General features: G+C 47.2%; 2 long non-coding RNA genes across 6 annotated transcripts; one reads left to right on the plus strand and one right to left on the minus strand.

The window, feature by feature from the left end:
- The first annotated feature begins 6,216 nt into the window (after window positions 1-6,216).
- LOC119514507 lies at window positions 6,217-14,348 on the plus strand. Of its 5 annotated transcripts, XR_005212839.1 has the most exons (4): window positions 6,258-6,334; window positions 12,161-12,226; window positions 12,827-12,979; window positions 14,062-14,348. It is a non-coding gene; the product is annotated as an uncharacterized LOC119514507 (long non-coding RNA). The 5 variants fall into 5 exon arrangements; XR_005212837.1 differs by having other exon boundaries at window positions 6,217-6,334; window positions 12,140-12,979; XR_005212838.1 differs by having other exon boundaries at window positions 6,251-6,334; window positions 12,161-12,979.
- Window positions 11,126-15,570, minus strand: LOC119514509. Its single transcript, XR_005212844.1, has 2 exons — window positions 13,458-15,570; window positions 11,126-13,201 (listed from the first exon to the last, which is right to left on the minus strand). It is a non-coding gene; the product is annotated as an uncharacterized LOC119514509 (long non-coding RNA).
- Window positions 15,571-22,369: the final 6,799 nt, after the last annotated feature.

The following is a 22,369-nucleotide window of genomic DNA, read 5'->3' on the forward strand; positions in this document are numbered from 1 at the left end:
TCCATGTTTTCATGAGTGTTGTATGAAGTATGCCCAAAGTCAGATTGCTCTGTGGTGTCCAGTCCACGCAGTTCCTGGCTTTCTACCTACTTTCCTGGAGGAGTAACTAAAACATACAGCTCACCAGTCCGCCATCTTGCCCCGCCTCGGAAATTTAAAGTAAGCTCCTAAATCACGCTAGCCACATTTCAGGTGCTCAATAGCTACACATGACTGATGGCTACTATATTGGATGATGCAGATATAGACTATTTCCATCTGTGCTGGTTTGAAACTGTTATGGACCCCAGAAGAGCCACGATCTTTTAACCCAATTTTGTTGGGTGGAATTCTTTGAGCGTTTCCATGGAGATGTGACTCACCCAACTGTGGGTGAGGACTTTGATTAAATTATTTCCATGGAGATGTGACTTGCCCATTCTGAGTGGGTCTTGATTAGTTCACCAGAGTACCTAAGAGAAGTTAAGAGCCGACAAAGACCCAGGTGCTTGGAGACACTGGGAGATACAGACCGAGGGACGTTTGGAGATGCTAAGGTAAGAGATGAAGCGCAGAGCTTGCCCTGGAGAAGCTAAGAGAGGACCCCCAGATGCTTAGAGACAAATCTCCTGGAAGAAAGAAGCAAGGATGCAAAGGAGCTGAGAGAAAGGAGTGAAGACAGAAGCCCAGAGACATTTTGGGAGAAGCCATTTTGAAATACAGCCCAGGAGCAAAGGATCAGCCAGCGAAGTGCCTTTCCCAACTGACACAGGTGTTCTGGACGCCATCAGCCGTTCCTCAGTGAAGCTATCATCTTGTTGATGCTGTAGTCTAGACACATCTATGGCCTTAGAACTGTAACTTTGTAACCTAATAAATTCCCTTTATAAAAGCCAGTCCATTTCTGGTATTTTGCAAAACAGCAACATTAGCAAACTGGAACACCATCATTTCAGAAAGCTCGATTGGACAATTCTAGTATAGAATACCTCTGGAAGGACACACAAGAAACTGGAAATGGTGGAGGCCTTCAGGGAGAGGAACTGGGGGACTGCAGCACCATAAGCACTTTTGTACCTTTTTAGTTTTATATCATGTGTTTGTCTGTATTAAGTATTCAAAAATTAAATTTGAAAAAATGAATTAGGAATTAGGAATTCTCATATAGGATTACTGTACACCTGGCAGTGTTGCCAGGAGATCTCTTTGCAATTTGCCTAAAACAAAATACATTAATAGATCTTATGATTTCACATTTGATTTTCTTTTCCACACAGCTTAACCTTTCAGCTTCTGCTCCTATTTCTGTGCTTATTTTGAGCTCATGGGCAACAAAGTAAATTAATAAAAGAAAAACTCAACCAGCTGTCATGCACAGGTTGACAGCTTATTTTTTCCTGAGAAATGGGTATAGGTGGTTTTGATTTTTTTCTGCAAAAAAAAACTGCAGCCATAATTCCTGCTGGTAAGATTGCTCCTACTTCTGTAGGGGTAATTAGTGTTCTATAAAATGGATGACAACTTCCGGGGCAAGTTTGAGATTCTGGGGATCGTGCTTGGCAACATCCTGAATCCAGGCAAGTTAAGGCAGGAAAACTGAAAGGGGGCAGGAGCATACAAGTTGCTCAGCTCAAAAGGCAACTTGTGGAACAGCGATTTCCAACCTGTGACAACAGGTTCCTTGGAGGGTCAGTTTCTGCAGACAGCCCCTGAGTGCACATGAGCACCAGGCACTGTTTACAAAGCAAATAGTAGCATATCGCTAATAGCTATCATGTATAGAGGACATATGCATGTTACTTCATTTAAATCTTACATTAAGTAAATTCATAAATTACCTTTGAGGTAGATCTTATTCTCCCCAATTAATAGATGAGAAAACTAAGGCTGGGAGGGGGGATGGGGCTAGATAATTTATCCAAGTTCACAAAGATAACAGATCATTGTTCTGGTTTGCTAATGCTGCCATTACACAAGATACCACAAATGGATTGGCTTATATAAAGGGGGTTTATTTGGTTACAAATTTACAGTCTGAAGGCCATGAAAATGTCCAAATTAAGGCATCAACATGAGTATACATTCACCAAAGGAAGGCCCACGGCATCTGGAAAACCTCTGTTAGCTGGGAAGGCACGTGGCTGGTATCTGCTGATCCTGGGTTGTATTCCACTCCTCTCTCAGCTCCTGTGCTTTCTTCAAAATGTTGTTCTTGGGGCATTTTGTCCTCTCATAGCTTCTCTGGAGTAAGCACTGGGCTAGCATCTCCAAAGTGTCAGCAAAAGTCTGCTTTCAGTGGCCGTCTCCAAAATGTCTCTCTCAGCTGCTCTCCAAAATGTCACTCTCAACTGCTCTGAGGTTCTTTTGTTTGTGAGCTCTTTTATAGGACTCCAGTGATTAAACCAAACCTTCCCTGAATGGGCAGGGCCCGTATCTCCATGGAAATAATCTAATCAAAGGTATTACCCACAGTTGGGTGGATTTCACACCTCCATGGAAACATCCAATCAGGAGGTCACACCCTAATCAAAAAGATTAATCAGTCTGCCCCCACAAGTTTGCATCAGTGAATATGGCCTTTTCTGGGGGATATAATATATATACAAACCAGCACAATCAGTTAGAGCCCTTTCTGTTCCAAGTGAAAGAAATCCAACTAAACATGCATAAATAAAAAAAATGGCACACATTACATCAGTTCATATAACCAGGAAGCCTAAGTGTTTAAGGCCAGCTGTATCCTGGGCTCAAACAACATCAGAGTCTTCCATTTTTTCCCTTAGCTGTGCTTTCGTCTGGGTTGGGGTTTTCCAGGACTGAAAAACTGGTCATCAGTAATGCCAGTCTCACACCGCTGTAAAGCAAACATCTCAGAGAAAAGCAGACCTGCTTGGGCCAGGTGTGTATCCCTGGGATAGGGGCCTTAAACCAGTAACCCAATCTCAGCAGAATCCCAGTGAGTGGAGGAGGCTCATCCCAAAAGTAAAGAAAGACGGAGAAGATCGGAAGTTAGACTGAATTAACCCTTCCACTTAAACTCTTAATGGTTTTTCACATGTATGTAGATGCTATTGTGGTAAGTAAAACACATATTCATTTAAAGTCAGGTAGTGTGTTCATGGTAATTTTTGGTTCTTATATATCTTTTTCAATTGGGGGATGCTAAAAGTATAACTACTCTCATGAGGAGGTTCACAAACCTGTTTTTTTTTTTAATATTAGAAAGGCAGTCAACTAAGGATGTGTTCTAGCAAAAAGAGGGTAAACCAAGAAAGATAAGAGAGTCAGGAAATAAAGGCCTTAACCCAGGAAGCAGTGAGGGGAAATATCAGGAGGACAGTTGTGTGACAGGCCTGGGAGGCCCCAAAGTGGGGTGGGGGTCGGTGGGGGACAGGGGACAGGGAACAAAAAGAGAAAAAGGGCAAGGAACTGCTGTGGACCATCAGGTTTCATTACCATTCATTTTGTTTCATTTAGTACTCTTTGAATTCTAAACCATATGTATGATAAAAAAAAAAAATTCTAAACCCATTTTTAAAAAGAGGTTGGGAAGAAACAGACAGAAAAACCAGCTTCTCGCATCAGAACCCAGGAGAACATCAGCTATTCCAGGGTAGAGAAAGGTTTGTGTTAACACTAGTTTGATGATTTCACTCAGGTGCCAGGTAAGGATATCTCGGGGGTTCAAACAAGAAACACTCTTGCTCAAGTACTAAGAAGAGCTGTTAAAAGCAGGCAGCTGGCCCAATCAGGAGGGCAAAAATTAGCCAGAATGATAATAATAATAATAGCTAGTCTTCTGAGTTCTTACTACAGGTCGGAACATTCTAAGGATATCATCTTATTTAATCCTTGCATCAGCTGATATTATCCACAATTTACAGAGGTGCAACTGAGGCTCAGAGAGATTTTGGAACTTGCCTGAGGTCACATATCCTGAGCCCTGTGCTTGGGGTAGGGGACACAGGGTGTTGTGACTTACTTCTCTTTTCTGGATATTGATAAAATTCAATTTAGAAATTTCTGTTTTCAATGCTATCCAAAGGGGCCTATGAAAAAATGCTGACACTCGTGGGGTGCCCCTGGGCTCCACACTGTTTTAGGGAAGGCCCAGCAAACAGTTGGGATGGGGTAAAGCTGGTAGAGCTCAAAGCTAAGCAGCCTTTCACTCTGCTGCCTCTTCAACTAGAATAAAACAGACCTGGTGAGAATCCTGCCTCTAAAGCTCATTAGTTGTGTGGCCTTGGGTCCCCAAGTTCCTTAACCTCTCTTAAGCCCATTTCCTTATCTGTAAAATGGGGATAACAGATATTTGCTAAGGAACATAAGGTGCAATCACAGCACCTACCTGGCAAACAGCAGGGACTTCCATCTTCCATAAATAGGTTGGAGGATATTCCCGGGCCTAGAGGACAGATCTGAAGATTGAAAACAGAAAGGAGCTGTCAGAAGGGCAGAAACTCTCACATGTAATTATGCTTCAGATCCACAGTGGTGAGGGCACGGGATGGGAGAGATGTGAAGCCCAAATTCTTGAACCCCACTCTAGAGTGGCTCTTTAGGGCCTGGGTGGGGCACAGGAATCTGCACTGAGGACTTATTCCCAGGGGATTTGGAATCTTGCGCTTCTCCTAAGTCACTGTGAGTAACTCTAGACAGTGCTTTAAATCTAAGCTGAGGGGTCAGTGTGATGTGTGGAGCCCTTCCAGCACTGGCCTCCAACTGGGCCGGTATATTGTCCCTTTCCCCCTTGCCCAGTGTTTTCTGCATCTGCCCTTGCATTCTGCCCCCCTCTCCTTAATCTCTTTCCTTCTCTGACTTCTTAGCCTTCTCTCCACCTCTTGGTGCACTCTCCCTGTCCCTTCACCTGCAATACCTTTTCCCCTGCTCACCTGGGAAGGCTCAGTTCAAAAGGGGCCTCCTCCAGACTCCCCTGTCTGGTTCCATAGCAGCACCTTCCCAGGACGCATTGCTTTATTCAGCTTCTCAAAAGATGTAAAACAAAATGAGAACAGGGTGACAAAGCTAGCAGATTCTGCAGAAAGATGAGGAGGTAAGAGAAGACCAGGAGCGGGGGCTCCTAAAAAGGCAGATGAGAGACTTCTCTGGGGTTCCCACAGCTCCTGCAGAGAGCAGATGTGGGAAAATTCCATGGAATAACTGGACAATAGCATGTGCTCCACTGGGGAGAGAGCATCATGCTTGTGCCAAGCCACCAATGCTCTCACTGGCTCCCCCAGCGAACAACTTGACGGATTCCCCAGACTCAAAAGTGCCAGTAATGGCCAGAAATGCTCTCTCTTTGCCAAGAAACTGGATTTCCTCAGTATATCCCTTCCTACCTTGTTTAAAATGAATTTAACTTGTCTCTATGTCCTCCTGCTCCATCACTGACCACAAAGCCCCTTGAACGCGGTCTGATCTATCCAGCCTAAAACCTAGGACGGACAGTTCTCATTCCTGGAAAGAGAATTACTAAAGCAGGCGCTGGGTCCCCGACTTTCCCTGGAGAGGCCGATGGAGCACAAGACCTCGGGCCTAGGTCAGCAGAGCATGCTGCCAAGAACTGGGCTGTTCCCCAGCCACCCCTGTAAGTCCTTAGAGAGGTACCTCCCACCGTTCTACCTACGCGATACTCAGGAGCCCGTTAGACAAAGGCCTGCATGTGTAGGGTGCCTAGGAGCATGGCGCCTGCTGTCAACCCTTGCCCTAAATGAGAAACGTCATGTTTTACAAGATGAGAGTAAGTGGGCCCTTGAGCTTCCCATGCCGCGCAGGGATGATGGGCCGACCACAGCAGAGCGCCCACGGGGACCTCAAGGCGCTCCCCTGGTATAAGGTGTGGTCAAACAAGGATGTGTTTCCTGCAAGCCGCCAGGTGCGAGGTCCTAACCTGGACCCGGTCCTAACTGAAGCCGTCGGGGAAGCAAGAATAGAATAGGCGTCGTTGATCTCATTTTACAAGTGGGCAACCTTCGCCTGAGGGAGGCGAAGAGCTGGCTCCAAACTTAAGCAGATGTTGCTGAGGCCAAGAGGTCAGGGTCTAGTTTGAGAAAGACCCCGCGAGAGGGGGCCGGCACTGGGGGCGCGCGGTGCTCAACTCTCAATGGTGGGCTTATCTCTGGAGCTTGAAGCCTCCCACATCCGGGGCTCCCGGCGCTGGCCCCGCCCTACGACCCCTACGGGTCTCGCGATTGGCTCCGCGTGCCGAGGGCGGGACCGGAGCGCAAAACGAAGGTCTGGAGGGCCCTGCTTCCTGTTGTCGGTGGTCGAGAGGCCGCAGCTTCCGGTCAGTCAGGGGCTGTGGGTGCTGCTGCGGCCCGGAGTGTCCCGCGACCCCTGCTCGCTCCGTTTGGTGAGTCCGGGGTCAGGGGGCGAGGAGGGCGGCGGAGGGGCGGCGGGACTAAGACGCAAACGCGCGATGGGCATCCAGCCCTCACCGTGATCCGAAACCCCTGGCTGCCTGGAGACGGTCCGGCTTCAGAGCCCCCAACACTTCCCGGTTCAAACTTCGCCACTCTCCCTGGACCTACTCCGCCCCACTCCGCCCCTAGCCTTCGACCCGCACTGCCACTGCTGCGTGGTCCCTTCCATCTTCTCCCATGACCTGACTCCAGCCCTTACCCTATCCTCTCACTACCCCTAATGCATAAATGCAGCTTCTCCCCTGATCCCACTCTAAGTCCAGTCCCAACCTCAGTCTCGGCCACATCCCCCTGCTTCCCCACAGCAAACCTCATCCTCTCCCCTCAATCTCTCTGGCAGTGCTAAAGCTCCACTCAAACTTCCCCAGACCCACCATTCTGGTTTCCCTCCTCTGGCTCAGCCTTTTTATCCCAATCTCCCCCACCTCTCTAGGTCTGAGGTCTGCTCATCCCAAACACATCACCTCGGTCCCACTCTCATTTAAGACCCACCATCAAAGTAGGTGCCCTGTTGAACTCACCCCTTTCTTCTTGATAACTATGATCTCAGCCTTCTCCTGGGTCTTATGTGTATCTTCTTCTCACAAACTCAGTCCTTAACTTCCTAGCCCACTGTATATTTCCTCCACTTTATAACTCCAGTCATCTATCCACTTCCTACCATCCTGTGGACACCCCATCCCTAAGTCTTTGCTTAACTGCCCCCATCTCATCCCTAAGTCTTTGCCTAACTGCCCAGTTCCTACCAGCCTTCACCCAGTCTTCTCAAATATAAGGTCTCTGTCCTTTCACCTCTGCTGTCTCACCCCAACTCTTCATACTCATTCTTCTTTTGACCCAGTCGCCATTCAACCTGAGCACTTGGTGCAGAGCCCCCTGCCAACTTCACTAATTGCCCCTCAGCAGCCAAATCTAAATGGTTGCTCAAGAGCCAGGCAGTTAGCCACTGAGCAGCTTGATTGGGTGTGCACAGAGTCTCAGTTGGTAAATAAGTGTTGAGAAACAATAGAGTATTTCTCCCTCTCTCTGGGGTTGGGGCTTTCCCTAGGTGTCTGGTCCCCTGTATCTGTCCTCAGGAATTGGGTTTCTAGCATTCACATTAAATTACTTGGCTGCTGGAATGGTAGGCCTCATCCCAATGCTTGGGAGGTGAGGGATGGTCACTCATCCAGTTCACTTGGCCTGGGGCAATGGAAGCCATCACTTCATCTTGGCTGGTGTTCTGACCCTGGAGAACCTCAGGGAGTGCCATAGTGTGAGTTGGCCATGAGGATAGAGCCAAGTCCATGTGCATTGTCCTGGCATTTGTAAGGACACTCTCTCAGTGCTCCTCCCTGCCAAGGCTGATTGCCAGATCAGTCCCAACGCTGAACACAGGGTAGGCATTGGGTGCCAGGGATGATGTCACATGTTATGAAGGGTATTGGGCAAACTGAGGCCTAGGTGGGTACAGAGGCTATTGAATCACTTCCTCCTTTTGCAGGTGCTCCCACTGAATTTTGGCTGCTTATAGTTACCCATGATGAAGGCAGGGAGCCAAGTTATCTCAGAGTAGCTCAGGCAGAGGGACATTCTTGAGGCACACTCAGCATTTACAGTGTCTTGGGGCTTTTTGGTGCACATTCCCTCTGACTTCTGGTCACCTAGCTTGAGAAGGGTTGGCCATCCTCATACAGTGTGTTGAAAGGGCCCCAAAGGGAACACATTGCCTTTGCTTGCCATTTCACCATTATTGTCTCATTCCTTTGAGAAGTGAAGGCTGTTCTACCTTCACTAGCCCTCTGTTATAGTGAACAGTTTTCAGCTGATAAGCAGCATGGTTTAATGGAAAGAGCTCCATAATCACCCCTTCACTTATAAGTAGTGTACCGTAACTTCCCATAGTCTATGAAATGGAGACAATAATACCTGTCCTGTGCCTTACTTTTATTTTATTCAACAGTTCATTCAGCAAGTATTTTTTTTTTTTTAGCACAACAGTGTGCCCGGCGCTGTTCTAGGCACTGGAAATGCAATGGTGAATGAATCAGGCAAAGTCCCTATTTACATTCATTCACAATTTGGTCCTAGCTAGAATCCTGTGGTAAACGGGACAGGAATTTTGGGGCAGTGGGTGTAATTGGATGGAAGAAAGGAGGAAGGAAAGAAAGATACCGAGTGTTCACCAACTTCACAGTTCTGCCCTTGCCCACTAGCCCTTGGCTACATTCTAACCCTACGGCTGGTATTTAATTGCTTCAAAGGCTTAGTCTCCCCCACCTCTTATAGGACACTTGTCCAAAAATCCAATTTTCTTCAGGTGGAAGGGAGGTACTGTTTACTCATTCAGCACTCACATGTCTGAAAGATCATCTTTTCTGGACTGAAAACTGTCATTCTTTTCCAACTGAAAGACATGGCTCATCAGTTGGTACAGGAGCTGAGTGGCTTAAACAGCAGGCTGTTTTAAACAGCCAGGTACACAATTTAAAAGCCAGTAGAAGGAAGGCTGATGGGAATGGCTGTGGAATCTCTTAACGGAGAAGAATTTGCTGTTTACTAATGAGCTGAATGTTTTGAAAACCCAATTTAAAGTGGTCATGCCAGCTATCCATTTCTTCTTTTAATGTAAGTCTCATATAAGCCATTCTCGTCTTTGTTTTCTTCCTTGGTTTCTGGAGGAAGTGAAATTGAACATGTATAGAAGGCCAGGCAGTATAATGAAAAACAACCAGGATAATTCCTTCCTAACTATGTTTTGGGACATTTAAGAAATGACAGCTCTGATACTTGGGTCCAGTGGAAAGGATCTGGGCTCAGCTGGGTGGGGCTATAGATCTTATTGGCAAATTAGTTTTAGGCCTTATTTGATTGCAGATAAAATGAAACCTTTGAGTACCTCTTAAAATTTTCTTAAGTAGTAAGTTTGCCTGAAACTCCATGAGCCAAAAACCTGAGACAGTTTGGAATGAAGAATCTGGAGAACTCTGGAGTATTCTGCCCCTTACCTGAGGCCCGTTTCTACTGAGCCTCAGTTTTCTCAACTGTAAAACAGGAATAAGCATCCTTCTCTCACAGGATCATTGTAAGAATTAAATGAGGTTAGAATATGCGATTAGAAAAGCTTGTTTAGTTCACCCTGCAGGGCTCTGTAAGGGTGAATCCATACTTAGGGGTGAAGATAGATAGACGTAACCCCTGTGTTACATGATGTGGAGTTTTTCTAAAGGGCAGAACTCACCTTTTCCCGTGGTAGAGTTTTTTGAGAGGTATTTGGTGTCATTGCCCAAATTTTCCCCTTACTCCCTTCAGCATAGGTTTCCTTGAAGCCAAACCTCTTTGCTTTGATTCTTGGTGTCAGTGAACAAAGTTTTGAGGACAGAAAGTGAACCCAGTTGCATATGATGGTAATTCTGGGGTCTGGCCTACTCAGGTGGAAGATGGAGTGCTGGCCAGCAGTCGAGGCCCATAGCTCTGTCTGATTCCACAGTGATTTCTTGGGCCTAGACCATCAGATTCCTGCCTCTGAGTTGGTTTCTGCCTCCCGGATGCATTATGTAACAGATGTGCTTAGGTAGAGTGCTTTGGCTTCTTACAAAGAAAGGGACGTCTTGAATTGTGGCCTGAATCCCAAGGTCTTGGTCCTGTTTTGTGAATTGTCAAGTGGCTGCTCTCCTGGATTCTTCTGAGCTGTTGCCTTTTTCTGACCCTTTGTTTTTGGAGTCAGTTACTTGTCTGGTCCTCCTCTGGCCTCTCTTATCTTCAGGGTACTTTGATTTGGCAGATGATTTCTTGGCCAGAGCACCAACTTACTAACATCCCCTCTCCATAATTACTCTACTATTCTCAAATTAATTAGTTAGTGAGGCCTTAATGGAACAAGGCTGTTATTTAGATTGTTGAGATCCATGTCCTGGGGGCCTGGCCTGGCTAGCTAGGGAGGGGCAGTTTCAGAGCTTGAGGGCTCTTTCTGGAAGGGCAGGCCTGAGGGAGAGGCCTTAGGCCACTGAAATTGCTGAGTGTTAGAGCTCAGGGTCTTGGGGCCAGAGAACCTGGACTCTGCTGGGCAACTTCCCTGGGCTGCACTTGGTTAGCCTTGAAGGAACCTAAGCTCTGGGATCAGACACTTTTCCAGGGGTGACTCTGGGGTGGGCCTGTGCTGTTTGTTTGACCGCAGCCACACTCCCTTTCTTGCCTTCTTGGTCGCTAAGTATGAGCTGGTCCCTAGGGGAAGGCCCTGAGAATTCCTGGCTAGGTGGGAACAAAGAAAGTGGTAAAGGGTGTGGCCAGACAGGGGCTGCATCCATGGCAAATGCTCCTCCTGGCGGTCTGTCACATCCTGGCCGGAGCTAGTCTGCAGGGGCCCTCTACACATTCCTACCTCCCTCTCTTTGTCTCTCTTAGAGAGGTCCTGACAGTGGGTCCTTTTTATCATCTACCAACCCAAGAGGCCAGGGATTGAATCAGAAAAGAAAAACATTTTCCCAGTGAAAAAAAGAAAAAATTATTTAAGTGAGTATTGTTTGTATGTTTGGTATGTGGGTGGCCACATCCACGGGGATCATAGATACCATCTATTGAGTGCCTGGTCCATATCAGGCCCTGTGCCAGGCACTTCTCATGCATTCACGGTCTCTGACAGTCCCTGAGCATGCCCAGCTAGTTAATGGCAAAATGGAGATTACAGCTTTTATTGGTCCTGTTTGTTATGGTGCCTGCAAGTTAAAGTTCGAGACAGCCAATTAGAATTTAAACAGCCTTTATTAGCCGGCCGGCGACTGCTCAGCTTGACTCCCTCCGCACAGGGAATTCAGTGAGCAGCCCCGACCTGTGTGCGCCAGTGCCTTATGTAGACAGAAACCGTATCCTAGAAACGCAAGCAAGCTATTCTAACAGAAGCAGAGTTGGCAGTTAGCTCTTGATTACAAAAAAAAACAATTTTACAAAGAGTTTCACTTGGAACTGGTACAGTTTTTGGTTGTCAAAGAGTTACAAAGAGTTTCACTTGGAACTGGTGCAGCTATTGATTGTTAAAGGGTTATGCTTGGCTGATGTGTGCAACCGCAGTTTCGCTTCCTTTAACTGGTACAGTCTCACTCCCCCCTCCTCATGGCCTAATGCTGTTTACACAACATTTTTGCTTTGCAGATGTTATAGGATTAAGGGGAAAGGGGACCCCACTTCACTGTTTAGATGCGTCCTCCTGTCCCATGCAAGGCAGATCATTGTAGCCTAAAGGAGAAGCAGAAGTGTAGCAGCAGAGCCCTCCCCTTTTGAAGCTGTTTCAGTTGTACTTTTTGCTGCTGACCTGCAGACTAGGACCAGGGCAAGAGGCAGAGGGCCTGTTGCAGAATCAGGCCCTGAATGTGAATTCTGAGCCCCTGCTTCCTGGTGCCTATGGATCCTTGGTGCCTTCAGCCACAGCATCTCCTTTCACTCCCCTCCCACTCCTTAATCCCAAGGATCCTGGCTTTCTATACTGGCATTTGGAGTTAAGGGCCCTTACTGCCCACTCCTTGGGGCAGGTCCACCCATGGATCACTGGACTCCTTACCTCCTGAGGTCTGAGCCCTCTGACTTTCTTCCTTTCTTGTTTCTTTCTTTATAATCCTCTCTCCAGGTTTTACTTTTGTATTCAAAAGACCTTTTGGTTGCAGTTTGAGTGAAATCAGCTGAGTCCTACTGCCTGCTGGGTGGGACTCTGGGTAGAGAGTTAAGTTGAGAGCTTGCTCATCTGGCCTCTATCTGTCTCCCAGGTATCTTGTGATTATCCACAGGAACTGCTGCACCAGTGGAAATGCTCTCTGGTGGAGAATGGCCTGTACCCCCGGGCTGCCATCCTGGTAGGTGGGCAAGAGAGGATCAAGGGTGGAGAAGGGGTGCAGAGAGACAGCTATTTTGCCTATTTTTTTCTAAGTTTGAAAGGAAGGGGCACCATCCAAAAAGAGAGGGCTTGGGTTGAGGAAAAACTATGGGAGAAGTAGATGTCACGGCCGAAGGACTAAACAAAGCAGGGCTTTTGCAGCCGAAGGACTAAAGAAAACACCGAACACATTCTGAGACATGAGCTTTTATTTTGGGGGTTTACCTACAGGGTGAGAAGTTGATCATGTTGCCCTGAATTCAGGAACTTCTCTGAATGGATTCAGGAGCTGCTGTGAACAGCGGCGGGTTCAAAGCTTAACATGAAGATACACTGCAAAAGCAGGGGGTGCTGGGGAGTGCTTTATGGGGTTAGGACAAAGACATTCAAATGGGTATGAGAGGAGCAGGGGTCTTGTGATGTAGGGAGGAATCAATTGTAGTCAACAGGGAAGAGGGGAGGATTATAGATTATAATAGTACCTCAGGGAGTTTCGGGGAGGAGATAGTTTCAGGAGATTACATTTAGTGCCAGAGGCCTGATTTTACAAGGAGAGTAGGTCAAACCTTAACTGTCCTAGGTTAAGCAAGCTGCTGCGTGCAGTCTTCAAGGCACTTGGGGATGCTCCTGGGCCCGGGGCTGCCACACAGCACCAGACAGGGAGGGCAGGCGGCTGGCAGTCTGCAATCTGAACTTCTGGTTTTCCTCTCCCAGTGCACTGAATTTGCCAAAGGTATGTAAAACATTTCTGGTTTCTAGATACAAATCAGCTGCTCATTTCTATAGTTTGAGTTTTCTTCTTTGAACCATGGCAGAAGTGTGAGCTAGTTTTCAAAGTTCTCAGGGAGCCACTTGACCATCCAGACCTCCAGCTAGTTTTAGGCAGAAGCCCAAGCAGGCCAGCCAGGGCACCTGTGACGTCACTCAGGAGGCTCAAGCAGTGAACCTAGACGTACTTTTCCAGTAAAAACAACACATTTACTGCCTGTCACTGTGAATATACTATTAAAACAAACAAACAAAAAAACCCAACTTTGTGACCATCCCCATTCAAATACCCGCTTACCTAATTGATATTCTGGGGTAAGAGGTTTGAGAGATTAAAAAGATTGAGTGTTGAAATATACTAATTTTTAAAAAACTGCTTACCAAGGATAGTGAGCTCCATTCACCTGAAATGAAGATTACTTTCTAAAATGACGAGTACTCACTTTTCCTTGAAAATCAGTAATTTCCCATCAGATACCGGGTTTCTAAGTTGATTTTTAGGAGCCTCAGGGACTTGCTCCCGGGTCTTCCTAAAGAAAAGCAAAAGCTAATTTCTATCCACTTTTAACAGATTTTGTTAACAATAGTGTACTTTTTTTTTTTTTCCCATGGCCCAGGATCTGTTTCACTTGAAATATTCACACTCAAATCATAGGGAAAATGCTGGGTTCTTCATACTCAAAAAGGCAATTTCACTGACCCGCCAGGAGGACACTTAGTAGTGAAAGGTTTGCACTTACCCATTAAGCCGCCCTCCATTCCCTAATGCCCCTTGACCAAGAAGGGAGCTTTGCAGGTGCCCGGGCAGCATGAGGGACACTGTCCCTTGGCTGAGGAACAAGCCAGGAAAGCCAGTGGATGGCCCAGAAATCAAACTCATGACCCTGGCCTTGGTCCCTCTCAACCAGGCTAACAGTCAAAAAATAAAAAAATAGAACAATCAAAATTGTGCTCATTCCTAACAAATATTTTCAAAATTATGTTTATGGGGAATCCTGGGGAAGTTTTATGAGATTCATCTGAGGAGCCTTTATCCTTTTTATTCAGGGGGTATCACTTTGTACAAGAAAAATCAAAGCTGATGGCTGTCACACTGAAAATCTCTTTCCTTAAAGAATTTCTGCCCTGATATGTCTGCAGATACATGTCATGAAAATCATTTAAAACAGAAACCAAGGAGTGTTGTTCCACATTTTGGCATCTCCATTCATGTCATTCCAGAGGCGGCACCACCCAGATGGCAAATATGTTCTCAGAAATGTGCAAAAGTGTGTAAGAAAACTCTCCAGGGATCTTAGGGTGGGGTGCTGAATAAAATGCAAAGAACAAAATAATATTCTGTATAAAAAAAGTTGTTTTTCTTTCCTTTATTTTTTTTTCTTGGTGGGAGAGAACTGGGAGTGGTGTCTCTGTTTTTCTTCATTGTACACCAAACCCCTAAAGACCACAAATAAATCCCTAAAACACACACATTAATGCTAATACAAGCAGAAGAGAAACTGTTAAACAGGAAAGGAGGCAATGAAAACTAAAAGATTTCTGCCTTACATAATATTAAGGTGAGCTTACAACATTTAAGATGCTTATCTTGTTGATAAGTACCTCAGTCAGGAGCAGCCAAATCCAAACTTGGCTCCCAGGAGCCCAGAGGAGCCCCAATGAGGGGTGTTGGGACCAATGGCTGCACTAGAGTGGCCATCGAGCCATCCTAAAGCCACCCCAAACAAATGTACAATCTAAGGAAAACCAGGGACTTGTTATACAAAACTAGCTTCAAATAGTCAGCCCCTTCCAGTCAGTGACTACCCCTAAATGGCCCCCAAGTAGACACAAAGTAAAGTCCCCACCCACTTCTATCCAGAGACTGTTCAGTGTACCTGCCTTACCCATTTTCCTTTCAACAAGGGATCCTGGGGTGGGGGGTGGGTGGTGATTGGAGAACTCCTACCAAGATGAGCAACTAACAGATCCTTCTCCGCGTCTTAGTCTCCTACGTAAAACGAAAAGGCTGATGATCTCTCATAGTCCTGAGCCTAAAAGTCCAGAATCAACATCACCAAACATTTCAGGTGAAGTCAATGAGAACTTTCTGTTTATAGCCATTGTCAGCCCCCAGAGATCCTTACTGCTCATAACTTTCCAACAGGCTTATATTTAGTTCAGAGACTACATTTAACAATCCAGTGAGGAAATATTCCAGTGAAGTTTTTTTCTTAAAATTAACCCATGAGATGTAACTTCTTATAATTCTTTATTTGCTGTGAAATTAATGTCTAAAGAGCAAACAAACAAAACCACCCTGATCTAGACTTGTAGTTCAACTTTATTTTATCATCCAGCAGTGTTCTTCTTTCCTGAAACTAGGGAGCATTTTATGAGTCAAAATAAGGCTAGAGAAATAGTAGAAACCAGTGCTCTTTCCATAACAATTCAAAAGGCCTCTGATTTTTCATTTAGTTGGGGTACTGGTTTGTATATATTATGTCCCCCAGAGAAAGCCATGTTCTTTGATGCAATCTTTGATGCATACATATTAGTGGGGATTAAGTTGGAATGTTTGAATTAGGTCGTTTCCATGGAAATGCGCCCCACGCAACTGTGGACAATAACTCTGGATAATTTCCATGGAGGTGTGGCCCTGCCCATTCAGCATTGGTCTTGATTAGTTTACTGGAACACTATATAAGCTCAGACAGAAGGAGCGAGCTTGCTACAGCCAAGAGGGACACTTTGAAGAATGCACAGGAGCTGAGAGAGGAGCTTCAGCTTACAGAGACATTTTGGAGACGGTCTTTGAAAGCAGACTTTTGCTCAGGAGAAGCTAAGAGAGGGCAAATGCCCCAAGAGCAACTGAGAGTGATATTTTAGAGAGAAGCTGCAGTCTAGAGAGGAACGTCCTGGGAGAAAGCCATTTTCAAACCAGAACTCTGGAGCAGATGCCAGCCATGTGCCTTCCAAGCTAACAGAGGTTTTCTGGACGCCATTGGCCATCCTCCTTTGAAGGTACCCAATTGTTGATGGACACTTTATGGCCTTAAGACTGTAATTGTGTAAGCAAATAGACCCCCATTTATAAAAGCCAATCCATTTCTGGTGTTTTGCATTCTGGCAGCATTAGCAAACTAGAACAGTTGGTAGTGCTGAGTTTATTTTCAAGAAATGTTTTCCCTCTTGCTGGACTAAATACTAGTTGACAGTCAACAAGCAGAGTCAGGTAAAACAAATAATAGGTTCTAGATTGGCTCTGATTCTGGCTTGGCTATTAACTGGTTTTGTGGCCTGGAGCACATTACTTAACCTTTCCAAATCTCAATTTACTCATCTGCAAAATTGGGATAATAACACAACTTCCTTCCAAAAGCCCTCCGCCCTACCCCACTCCCCACCCTGAGGTTAAGTGGGATAAGGCCAGGGATAAAGAACTGACACACTGTGTTGGTTCTCTGACTGCCCAAAACAAGAGAATTTGCCTCATTTTCAAAGATACGGACAATACTACTTATTAACTGTAATGGTTAAAAGGAAACAAATTCCAGAAGTTCCACTGAGGTTGAATCGAGCCCAATCAAGAGTTGAAGCAAAAGTAGGCTTCCATACAGAAAAGCCTACCCAAAATGATGGTAAATGTCTTCTTTGAAGAAGCTGTTTAGGTTGCTTTCCAGTTATCAATTTTAAGGTCAGTGGGACATAGAGCAAAGGGCCCTGGACCAGGAGATGGTGAGTTTTACTTCCAGTTCAGACTCTAGGGTTCTAACATCTGCCGAGCCAGGTCTGGTTTCCTTGTCCATCAGCTGAGTTGGTTAGTCTGAATCCTTCCAGTTTGAAGGACTATCAATTTAATTTGTCCTGTGCTTTTCTGACCGAGTAGAAAACAACTTTAGAGTATGATCTTACAGAAACTGAATCTTGCTTACTTTAGTCCAAATAAGTACAGATTAATTAATCTGTAATTATACATTATGTTACAGATGGAGTCTGATTTCATTTGCCAATTAAGAAAGGAAGGGCCTCCACTTATACCACTCAAATGATTACTTCACTGTGTAGTTGTGGGTATTTATTTCAGCACACACACACACACACACACACACACACAGTGAATAATAAAGAGCCCTGCCAGAAACACACACACACACACACACACACACACACACACACAGTGAATAATAAAGAGCCCTGCCAGAAAGCCCTGCTTTCTTAAGAAAGCCTGAGAAGAAAGCAACCAGTATAGTGAGATTTTATAGGTAGTAGGGAAGATTCTATAACTGGATCTTTTCTTTACAGCCACCTGCATTTTTGTGTATTTCATGCACAACCAACATCCCTATATTCCAAACTCCTATCAAGAAATAAAACCATTAGGAGGCGATGGGGAAGCAGTCATATCTCAGAGCTGACCAACTCCAGCCCAGTTGTCCACAGGCTGATCTTCCCTTTTCTGGAATTACTGGTGGGAAACCATTTCCTTTCATTTGCCTCCCTGGTTCTGCACAAGCCTGAATTCTCCTCCACTTTATTTACAAGGTTGGGATGCACATAACTCTGCCCATGGGACATCCATCCAGACACTCACAAACGCTAACCACCTCGAAAGGTTGGACATTCTGGGGATAGCTGCTGCCTCCCCCTTTTGGCAGCCGTGTTCTATTGTAGGTTGTGTAGACTGGAAGCCTTGGACGGTAGCTGGGTCTTGCACTTCGCCAGATGACAAATGAACACAGCCTCCGTCTTGGTCTCTCCCAAAGCACCGAGCCCCTTCCACCAAGTAGTGGCTCAATAACATGGCCGATAAACACATTCACTGTATTTAAATAGAAACATGCTTTTGATCGCTGGTTTCATTTGTGTTGCCACACCAAACGAAACTAGTGAGTTTCAAATTGCCCTGAGTTCGGGCTCCCTCCTTGCCCCTAGACAGGCGCTAAGCAGTTACGAAATCACCAAAAAGGTGGAGAGGAAGAAGTGAGGGAAGCCGGGCCCTGAATAACCCTCTCCTCACTGAGTCATCATTTCCTGAATGGTGGAGCAGCGCGCCGAGGACGAGCCCCCACTCCCCACCACCACCTCCCACCCCCTCCCACCCCTCCCTGGACAGGTTCTGGAGCGGGAACCCGGCCGGGCACCCGCGTGATGGAGCGCCCCCCAGTGGCCCAGCCGCAGCCCCCGCTGCTCCCAGCTCGCCCGCAGACCACGCTCCCCGCGGCGGAAGAAACAGACACAGAAAGGTTTCGGAGACGGGCGGTTTGCGAAAGGCCGGAGCCGGGTCCCGGAGCCTTGCTGAGCCTGCATGGGGGAGCGGCGCCCAAGCCGGCAGCGACGGCTAGGGCCTGGGGTCCCCGAAAGGCTCCAAGGCGGTGCCGGGGTGCCCAGAGTCCGAGGACGAAGGGCTTCTCTCTGCGCCCCGACCTTGCAGCCGAGAGCGGGGTGTTGGTGGTGGAAGCTGGGCCGACGGTCAGTACGGGGTGATACCGCCCTCCCCCAAATACCGAGGCGCGTTTGGGGCTTTGGGGTTCGCTTTATCCATTTTCTTAATTGGAGGGAGAGGCATACGAGCTCCCTTTGGGGCACTGTGATCTCCATCAAGCTGGATTCCTGGGTGCCCCCCTCCCAAAGAGCCCACCTGGAGCCGCACCACCCAACGCCGCCCTCCCCACTGGCAGAAAAGTAGAAAAGGCAAATCCTCCTCCGCTCCAGCCTTCTGGTTTGGGAGGAAATGTTCCAACAGGATCTCCCTGACGTCCGCAGTGGACCCGCCTGCCGGGAGGCGGTAGCTGGGGACACGGCGCCCCGGGGCGGGGGTCCGAGAGCTGGAAAAGCCGGGCTTACCTCGTCCACCGTCAGCGGCATGCAGATCCGGTACTCCTTCAGCAGCAGGGTCCTGCCGGCCGCGGACTCCCGGGGCGGGAAACGGGGAGCGCCCCCCAGACCAAAGAGGCGGCCGCCCCGGCGCAGGGCAGGGCGCCCGGAGCCGGCCCGCGAAGCACTCCAGCGGTGCGCTCAGCTCCGGGCTTCCTCCTCTCCGCCCGAGAGCATGTCAAGGTTTGGGACCCGGTGTTCGCTGCTCCCCCGCCTCCTTCCTTGCCGAGGTCTGCCCTCCCGGAACGCGGTGTTGCAAAGTCAGGGAGGGAGGAAGACCCGCTGGGAAAGCCTCCAATCGGCGGCTCAGGGCGATAGGAGCGGCAAGAAGATCAGGGTATGCCAGGCGCGGGCGAGGGAGGAAAAAAAAGAGAGTTCCAAAAATGAAAACAAATGCACAGAAGTCACCCACTTGATCCGTCTCCGAAACAAGAGATGAACCTGGCGACGCCCCCCGCCCCACTCCAGCAGTCTGCCCAATGCTAATGTCTCCAGGAACACATTGCAGCCGAGCCGAAGATGCTGACTTTCCAGACAAAGGCTCGATCAGCTCCTCTCCCCGGGCGGTAAACAAGATTTCCTTCTCTTTTTAGGGCCGGTCCCCGAGCTGCTCCAGGGCTGGCTTGGCTGAGGGAGAAAAGGGAAGCCGCCGCCGCGCCTCTCGGCTCTGCCGGGCTGGGGCCGCCGGGTCCCTCCAACGTCGGCTCGCGGCTGCGAGGGGAGGGCGAGAGGGAGCTGGCGCCTTCTAGGGCGCCTCCCCTCCCCGAGTCCCTTCGCTGCCCGGGAGCCGTGCGTGCCCGCGCGTTCGCAGCCACCTCGCCGGGGCTGGAGAGTCCGCGCGGAGCTGCAGTGTACCTCGGGCCGGGGAGGTGGGTGCGGGAGGAGCGAGTGCGAGCGAGGCTGACATCAGCAGCGGCCGCGGCGGGGAGGGTAGCCCCATCCGGCCAATGGGGAAACGGCAAAGAGTGTGGAGGATTTAAACAAAACAGCACGTCTCTCCCGGGCTGCTGCCAGCCGGCAGGGCTGCCCCAGAGCCGAGCTCGGCTAGCGCTGGGGAGGACCGGAAACGGGGCTTCCCTCGGCTCCTTGACCCTTGCATTCTGTGCCATCATTTCCCATTGGTGCCACAGGGCTCCGTCCACCTACTCTAGGAAGCTAATGGTTTCGAGGTCCAGAAATCTTCCTTGACCTTCGGAAAAAGTCTTGACAAATGCCCACCGTGAACACTGTCACTTTGGCCTAGTCACTCAGTCCAGTGCTGGAGAGATGGTAGGATTTGAGAGGAGTTTAAGTACTTATCGGGTTTCATAGCTGGTTTCAGAGAAAATCCTGGAAAACTGGGAAGTGCAACAGTGTGAATAGAAATAAATACAAACAGAGAACATGCAACAGGAGGGCATCTTTTACCTCTCTTGGTCCCACTCGGCAGCCCAACTGTGGGAGTCGCACAGCAACTAGAATATGTTTTCATGTCAGCACTCTTAAGTTCAAAAAGTCACAGTGAAACGTCAGTGAAAATGCCTGGAGTGTTGCTATTTCATTCATATTAAACAGATCCCTCATTTTAACCACAAGAGGCACATTCTTCCGTTACTCGGGAAGCAGCATGTAACTGCTGAAGTCTGTTTTTCATTTGTCTGGTATTTTTAAGCCTGTTTTTCAGAAAAGTTACTGGATGAAAATCCATCAGTTGCCTGTGTGCAGAATAACCTGCAAGCATAATCTTTTTTCAGAAAAATATATCCTTGCTGTGAGGTCCTGCAGCTACTCAGCTCAGATGGCATTACAGATGGCCTCAATAGTATAGTATTTTTAATTATGATTAATAAATAAACAACCAACATAAAGATGATGGGCTTGTGGCAAAAATCACCCAGATGGCTGGAGAGAATTTATAACTGTGCTAATACAATACAAAGCCTGCAAGAAAAGTGACATGCTCTATCCAGCCAACTATTTTCTAGATAAGTGCTTCCTCTAGTTGACTCAGAAATATTCACTGCGACTAATTAAAGCTAAACCAAATTCCTCGAGGTGGAAAATCTAAATGTGACACTGGAGTGTTGAATAATATAACACACTGAAAGCCTGTGATACGGAGAGAAGCTCAAGCTGTTTTTCTTTTTTCTACTTCTTACTTGAAAACAAGTCTAGCAGCTTCACTTCTGCACCGAATGTTCGTTGGTCCCAGAGGCAGTTAAGGAATGTACTGGCTAGCCAAACACGTACACACAGGACATCGCAATATATAGACTCTATTCCTGGCTCCCCAGACATTTCCTGACACTTATTTTGTAGCTAGGTATTTTACTGATGAGTATTGTGGCCGAGGAACTACTCCTCTGAATTTCCCAAATTGTAAATTACAGTGATATGCTTCTCCCCCTGCCCCTTACTTTTGAAAGCTGACCTCTCCACTGAACTCTTTTCCTTTTCATCCAGTCCATTCCAAATGGCTGGCCCGATTAATCTTGTTCAAGCACTATGCTAATCCTGCCACTTGCAAAACTTTTTAGTGGTTCTCTATGGCTTACTGAATGAGTCAGAATTCCTTGGCAGGAGGTCAAGGCTCTGAATTGACCTTTCTCACGTTATCCAGTTACCCTTCTGTGTCCCTAGGCCAGACAAATGAGACAACTCTGTTCTTGAGAGATGACCTCCACTTTTCTACCTTGAAATCTCTCTCCCCATCTCCCCCTCCCCACCACTACATCACTTTGAAGCAGGGCACTGCCAATCTGTGTTTTGAAAAATGATTCTGATGGCAGTTTGTTGGATGGTTTAGGACAGATGAATAACAGAGGTAGTAGGTTATTATATTATAGTACTACAGGAGACACACAGGAGGGTCTAAACGAGGCAGGGAATGAAAAAGGGAGGATGGATTCAAAAGATTTGGAGAGTATTTGGGGAGGGATTTGTATTCATGGCAACTGCGGTGGAGAAGAGGATGGAGTCGCTGAGAAGTCTGTTCATTCACACCAAGGGAGGAGCCCGCCATCTACTGGTCAAACACAATGGTTTAAAAATGTTTTAGTTCATCCTGTCAGAAAGTCTGGCAAGGAGAATTCATCTGCGTTTCTTTTCAACTAATGGAGTCCACAGTATGTACTTACAGAGAGCCTTGAAAATGTTGCGTTCATCATTATTGATGGTAGTGATGTTCCAGGAACAAAATGCAATCTACTGATCATCAAAATATTGGGGACTGGTGCAAAGGGCAAAAAGAGGAACCAAGAGTAAAATTAGAGAGAAATGATATGATCAAAAGAAAAAGAACATTAGGCTGTGCATGTCCTTTACATAATATATTCTCAGATCATGAAGGCAGGGGTTCTCAGATCACGGGGTACAGGACCTTTCCATCAAAATAAAATCGGAGAGGGGCAAGATGGCGGCATAGAGAGGAGTGGAAGCTAAGTAGTCCCCCTGGAACAACTACAAAAAACCAGAAACAACTAATAAATAATCCAGAATAACTGCAGGGGGACAAACAAGA

Source organism: Choloepus didactylus, chromosome 18 (genome assembly GCF_015220235.1).
Source record: "Choloepus didactylus isolate mChoDid1 chromosome 18, mChoDid1.pri, whole genome shotgun sequence".
NCBI classification, from domain to species: domain Eukaryota; kingdom Metazoa; phylum Chordata; class Mammalia; order Pilosa; family Megalonychidae; genus Choloepus; species Choloepus didactylus.